Here is a 7,472-nt window from a genome sequence, read left to right as displayed (position 1 = left end):
CTTGCTGATTTTAATATTTTTCTATCAATTTAATTTTTGTTAGTTTGATTAATATGTGTCTTGGTGTCTTTTTCCTAGGGTTTATCCTGGATGGGAGTCTCTGTGCTTCCTGGACTTGGGTGACTATTTCCTTTCCCATGTTAGGGAAGTTTCCCACTATAATCTCTTCAAATATTTTCTCAGACCCTTTCTTTTTCTCTTCCTCTTCTGGGACCCCTATAATTCGAATGTTGGTGCATTTAGCGTTGTCCCAGAGGTCCCTGAGATTGTCTTCAATTATTTTCATTCTTTTTATTTCTTCTGCTCCTTGCCAGTTCTTTCCACCATTTTGTCTTCCAGCTCACTTATTTGTTCTTCTGTCTCAGTTATTCTATTATTGATTTCTTCTAGTGTATTTTTCATTTCAGTTATTGTGTTGTTCATCTCTGTTTGTTTGTTCTTCTAGATGTTTGTTAAATATTTCTTGTATTTCCTCAATCCATGCTTCCATTCTATTTCCAAGATTTTGAATCATCTTTACTATCATTTCTCTGAATTCTTTTTCATGTAGATTGCCTATTTCCTCTTCATTTATTTGGTCTTGTAGGTTTTTACCTTGCTCCTTCATCTGTGACATATTTTTTTGCCATCTCATTTTTTTTTGTTTTTTATGAGTGGGATTGTGTTCCTGTTTTACCGGTTGTTTGGCCTGAGGCTTCCTACACTGGGGTTTGTAGGCTATTGGGAATAGTTGGGTCTTGGTGCTGAGATGAGGCACTCTGTGAGACCTCACTATGATGAATATTCCCTGGGGTCTGAGGTTCTCTGTTAGTTAAGTGGTTCAGACTCGGAGCTCCCATTGTAGGAGCTTCCCCACAACTCTGGGCTTTCAAATCAAGATCTCGCACGCCATGTGGGGTGGCAAAAAAAAAAGAGAACGATAACAAAGTAAAAAGTAAAATTAGACTAGGAAACTAACAGATATGTTCGATAGAATGTAAAAATAAAAATATAAATGAATCAACAACTGGAAGGTACATCAGTACCACAATAGTAAAAAAGAGAACGAGGGAAAAGAAAAAAAAAGTGTGGGGGGGAAGGCCTTGGCTGTGGAGGGCGGGGCCTAAGCAAGGGCAAGGTTTGGGTGGTGGGCAGGTCCAATGCTCAGGCCCCACAGGGCTGGAAATGGTGCTGGGGGCTGTGGGGGATGGGGCTTAGGCTCAAGGAACAGAAGGGGCCCAGGCCTGCCCCCCAGCCGGGTCTCAAAGGGCAGGGGGCCTCACCTGGGAGCTAGCAGGCTTCCTGGGCTCAAGAGGGCAGGGCAAACGCCCTCCTCTCCTCTTCTGTTCCTCCAGTCTGGGGTCTGGGAGGACCCCTCCCACCTGCCTCCCCTGATCTCCTCAGCCTCCCTCCTATGCCCCCAAGGACCCATGTGGCCTGGAGGGCAGGGGATCGGCCTGGGAGCTCAGCAGGCTCCCCTGGCCCGAGTGGGTGGGGCAATTGCCCTCTGTTCCTCTCTCGCTCCTCCTGGATGGCCCCTCCCGCCTGCCACTCCTGATCTCCCCAGCCTCCCTCCTATGCCCCCAGAACACTGGATGGGGCTTTGGAGTGTGGGGAACCAGCTTGGGAGCTCAGCAGGCTTCTCTGCCCAAGTGGGCCAGGCGATCGCCCTCTGCTCCTCTCCTGCTCTTCCCGGAGAGTCCCTCCCACCTGCTTCTCCTGATCTCCCCCGCCTCAGGGGCACTGATATTCTGGAAAATATTTTAGAATACATAGAAGTATTCTCTAGCAAAGCTGAAAACCTTGCTATCTGAAACAAAATAGAGCCTGACTGCTAATACGGATGCAAACTTATCATAATATTTCAACACAGAGTGTAGAATCATCCTTTAATCAGACAAAACTGTAAGGTTAACTGGAGAGAGAACAGCAATTTCACAGGTTAATTTGCAGTGAGTGAGTTCTCATCGGTCAAAAAGCTAAAGTGTTTACTCTGGGTTTTAAAAATATAGGATGAGTGTGAGTGAAGCTGTTTGACTCCTCCTGAGGGCACACGGGACAGTCACACATGGCTGAAATGCTGAGAGTTTGTGAAGATGGAGACAATAGATGTTCTCTACACAGGAACTGGAGGAGAACTAATTCACTTAATTAAGGAGGTGGAGCATTTTGAGGCAGTTATTAAGGATGAAGTCATATGCACCAATGCACACAAAATACTTTGCCTTACACTTTTTTTTGGTGGAAACATCTGGCAAAAATATGTTGAGAAAAGAGAACTTTTGTGCAGCAGGATCTTGCTGTGAAGAGATGAAAACTTGGGCTAATTACAGGATGTCTGTAAAAAGAAAGGGCTAGCTTTATATTTCAGACCCATTTTTCTCCCTGTAGGGTAGACATCTAATGTAAAAGCAGTGGTATGCTGTGGGAAATAATATGGGGTGAGAAATAATGAATTGCATCTAATATATAATACTGTACCATAAAGGTTATTAAAATAGCATTCAGTTTATACTTGTTTTTATAAGCGTACCAAGAGAAAACCAGACAAGTCTGAAACCTGTATGAGAAAGAACACAAAACTGCACAGTTTCTTATATGTGGAATTTTGCAGACCTCTTAATTAAAAATGACCCAGCTAATGTCCTATTTAGAAGTAAATAATGCGCAGTTTGGAATTTTGCTTCATATTTATTTTAAAACTATGATGACCCCAAACTCTTTTGAAATCTCCTCCCTCAATGTCCTTTAGCTCCTTTTGCCTTTCCCTATAATCCTACCTTCATTCTGTTCCTTATCCAGAGTCCTGTGATGCTTCAGTCTAAAGACCAAAATTTTAGAAAAAGAAAAAGAAAAATTTTTTAAAAGTTGGGTGGTCCTAATCTCTCTTGGAGCACCCCATGGGGCTCTGTCAAGACTCTAATCATAGGCATCTAGGAGATTAAGACCAACCCCAACCATTTAACAAGTCCTATAGACGTTAACCATTCTAAAAGCACTAAGATTTAATCTAGCAGAGGGATGCTTAATTCTATTGGCTTCTTCCCACAGGAAGAAGATACTTAAAATCACCTGGAGAGGAATTTTCTGACAGTTTTCTCAAGACGACTGAATGAAAAGTTTTTTTTTTCCTTCCCCATCTCTATAATTTGGGTGAATGTTAAAAAAGATCTCTATAAAGAGGTAGGCCAGTCATTATCGTCCTAGTTGTGCAACAGTGCCTACACTGTCAGGTACGTGGCTGAGCCTTGTGGGCTCAGGGACTCAGGGAATATGGCTCCTATAACCCAGTCTTCTGGAGTTCATACTATATCTTACCCATGGCCCTCGCAACTGCCTGCCACCCTCTGTCCATTATAAGCACCCCACTATCGAAAATCAGTTCTCTTCAGACTGATCTGAGCCAGAAATCTCAAAACCATTCAGAGACTGTGCCACCTTTACTGTTCAGTAGTAGCATTCTCCTCTCCAGCGAACCACACTTCTTACCATGCACTATTGTCTCTAAAACTGAGACTACAGTGTCTGCCATTTACTAGCATTTTTATAATCCTGTTTTTTTTTAAAGTTGAGAATGAATTCTCTATAACTATGTGTCTACCATAAGTGGGAAAATTAAAGAGAGCAAAAAGATTGTGTGGCTCTTCTGACATCTGCCTGTTCCCTGTGAGTTTTTGATTTGCAGTCTTTGCAATAGGACTCTTGTCTTCATGAGGGCCATGACTGCACCTGTTTTTGCTCATCTTTGTTCCTTCTTCCAGACCCTAGAACTGTTTTTGGTACCCAGCAGATGCTTAGAAATTTAACCTGTCAAGTAGAGGATTGAATGCATCTACTTTGGCCATGCATTGTGCTAGGTGTTTTGAACATAGATGTGAATGAGACACAGTTCTCGCCATCAAAGCCTGACAAAGGACTAATCTTTCCAACATGACTTTCTGCACTGTTGGACGTAAGCAAAGCAATTTAAGTGGACATTTCCGTTAAAGCTCTGGTTTAGGGATCCTAAAGGAAACTCTGCTCCCAAATGTCTCTCCCATGAGCCAGACAGCACGTAATATTTTCTGCATTTATTAACAATGGTAACAGCCATGGCAAACATGACTTGTGGGTGCCTCTCCTATGTTGGACACTTGTACAATGTGCCTTGCATATATTCTGTAATTCTCACAGTCTCCCCTTTATAGTAGATGTTACGATCATTTCATTGATGAGGAAAGAGAGGCTAAGTGAGGTTATGTGTCCTAGTCGGTATACCAGCTACACAACTGGTAAGATGAGGTAGCTGCTTTCAGCCCTGGCTGGTCAGATTTCAAAGACCAGACCCATAACCACGCTCTGTTCTACCTCCCACTGAGAAAGTAATTTTCTCAGGAAAGGGCATTACATTGACAGGTATTCCTTGGTCTGACTCTGTCACTTGTGAAAAACAAAACTGGGTACCTTTTGATTCCATTCTTCCAACCATTCTTTGATATGGGGACCAAGCATTGTACCAGTACTTTGTATAGTTGAGGGACTTGGGAGTCCCCAGAGTCACATGGGGAACAAGTAGCAGACTGCTGGTCTGACTAGTTGCCTGTACAGTATTCTCTCCACTGTATAGGGAGGGGAGCCTCCAGGCATTTCAGAAAGACATTTTCTGTCCCATGTTTTCACCAAGGGATGGGACTCTATGAAGCATTTCAGCATCCAGTCCAAAGTGGTTTAAGGAGACCAAATTGGTGATTGGAAAAATATATGACCAAAAAGGCCAATGATGGGTCTTGCCTCATCTAGGTCTACCTTTCTTGAAGGATGAAGAAACAGTCTCTGCCTGCTAGCCTCTCCCACCCTCTAAACCAACGGTTCTCAACAGTGATGATTTTGCTCCCTGGAACATGTGGCAATGCCGGGAAACATTTTTGATTGTTATAACTCTAGCTGGGTGTATGCCACTGGAATCGAGTAGGAGAGGCTAAACGTCCTACAATGTACAGAACAGCCCCCCAAAACAAAGAATTGTCAGGTCCAAAAACCCTGCTTCAAAGTAATGTTCTACCTATCCCATAAAAAGTCCTTATTCTTTCAAAAAGTATAGAAAACCCAGACAGTTCAACAGCCTGGATATCTAAATTAATCGTATAAAATACGATGTGTAGGACCATTGAAGAGAAGGGAGATGTTTTACTTATTTATTTGAACGTGATGTTCTTAAAAAATATTTCTCTCACTCCCAAATAGGAAAGACATGTATAGTATCCTAAATTTTAAAAGAATCCAGTACTTTGAAAACAAATTATTATATAGCAACTAATAAGGTATCAATTGGGGTCCTTTTTCTATTTAAATAACTTAGAACAAAACAGAATGTTGCAGCTATTTTTTTAAATACAGTCAGTGACGTAAACATCAAACAGATGCACATGGCAAATTAAAACAATTTCCTGTAAAGGAAAAGAAAACTGAATTGAGGTTAATATAAACCTTTAATTCACTGACTCCTTTCTGAGGCTTTGAGAAGCATTATTTTTAGCAATAATTCTGCTTATGTGGCATGTAGTCTGTGCTTCGTTCCCTCTGGTATTTGTTTTGGGGACATATGTGGGTAACCAAGTATTCACCCTTAAGCATCCTGCGGCAGGAACTGGGACCCCAGAGGTGCCGTTGCTAGGGGCCCAGGGCTTCAAACCCAGAGGCTGGGTGGTATCTCTCCAGGGACAGCAACAGCAATCTGTTTTCTTCTTCTTCTTTTTTTTTTAAATTGAAGTATACTTTATAATCTTATATTACCTTCATATGTACAACACAGTAATTCAATACTTTAACAGATCATACTCCCTTTAAAGTTATTACAAAATAATGGTTACATTCCCTGTGCCTTGCAATGTAGTATTCTTGTTGCTTATCCATTTTATACATAGTAGTTTGTATCTTTTAATCCCATATGCCTAGTTTGCGCCTCCCCCTTCCCTCTCTCCACTGGTAACCACTAGTTTGTCAACATGGCTGATCGTCAGGGAGATGCAAATCAAAACCACGAGATATCACCTCACACCTGTCAGAATGGCTATCATCAGAAAGACCGCAAATAGCAAGTGATGGGTAGGATGTGGAGAAAAGGGAACCCTCGTACCCTGTTGGTGGGAATGTAAATTAGTGCAACAACCTGTCTTCTGAAGCCAGGCTCCTCATTTCAGTCTTCTCAAGGCTGTGTCCTCTGCAGAGTAAATGCTTCTTCTCATTAAACATTTCAAGAAACATTTATTTATTTTTTGATGCAAACCAGGCACTGTGTGAACACTGAGTATGTACAGCAAGAAAATGACGGACGTGACCCCTTCCTTCAGGGAGCTGATAGCCCAGTCAGGGAGAGAGAGAGGCAGCTGATAATCTCGTAAATGACTATTTACAAATGTGATTACTGTGATGGGCTAAATAACATAGGATTTGATGAGGGCATATACAGGGGACCCTGATCAAGTCTCCATATCTGGGGGTAGGAGTGGGGTAAGGGGGTGACGATAGGGTTGACTAGGGAGGCTTCTTCAGGGAGGTGACGATTAAACTGGAATCCGTCAGATTAATGAGCTGTGTGTGGAAAACGTGTACCAAGCACAATGAGCCCCTCACAGTTTGTGCTTGCTTATACTTCCGGCTCAAATATAAATTTACCTTGCACACAGGTCTTCCTGCCTTTTTAGCTGCTGCTACTTCTGCTTATAGCCTTACTATCAAATAGTTCTGCCTTCATTTCATAAGGGAAGCTGTTGAGGCTGGTTCATCTTTTCACCCTTGGCTTGTAGGACTTCTGAGTTATTCCTATTTCTGCAACTGGAGTCAAATTTCTTCTTGGGCAGAAGCCAGGGTCCTCAGATAACCCTGCTTTGCATACTCTGGAAATCTTCCTGGCCACACGACAATCCCTCTTTCATATGGGCAAAGAGGGAGTTTTGGACTGCGTGGCAATGCAACACTTGGGCTAATCCAATGTCATGTGTAATTTCCCTTGTGACAATGAGAGGTGGAAAGGAAAGCATGAGATACTCTTCTACATCTTTATATCTTTCTCTGAATAAATCATTTTGGGCACAAAAGAGAGAGAGGCATGTCCTTCCCCTACATCTCCAACTGAGCCTGGCTATAGATGGACCTCTCTATCTGTGCTTCTGAAAATAGGGTATGATCTTGTTTGGATTTCTCAAACTATTCAAGATGCCTTATAGTTAGAACCTGAGAAACAGCGTGGATAATATCTTATTATTACTTAATATTATCTTGAGTAGAAAATAAAGTCTTTATTGAAAAATGCTTTTGGATGATTCCCATCCTTGAGAGTTCACAATCTTTCACCCAATTACTTAATTTAGGGTTGACAAGGAGAAGGGGATCTCTTATGTCAGGCCATGAATTACCCTAAAACACACAAGGGTGCCATCTAATACTTCTTTTGTATTCACGACAATGCACAGTAGGGGCTGAACAAAAGGTGATGCCTAAGAAGACTGCCCCAT

Source organism: Mesoplodon mirus, assembly GCF_964341445.2.
Source record: "Mesoplodon mirus genome assembly, chromosome: 5".
NCBI classification, from domain to species: domain Eukaryota; kingdom Metazoa; phylum Chordata; class Mammalia; order Artiodactyla; family Ziphiidae; genus Mesoplodon; species Mesoplodon mirus.
Note: the sequence above shows the minus strand (reverse complement) of the source record.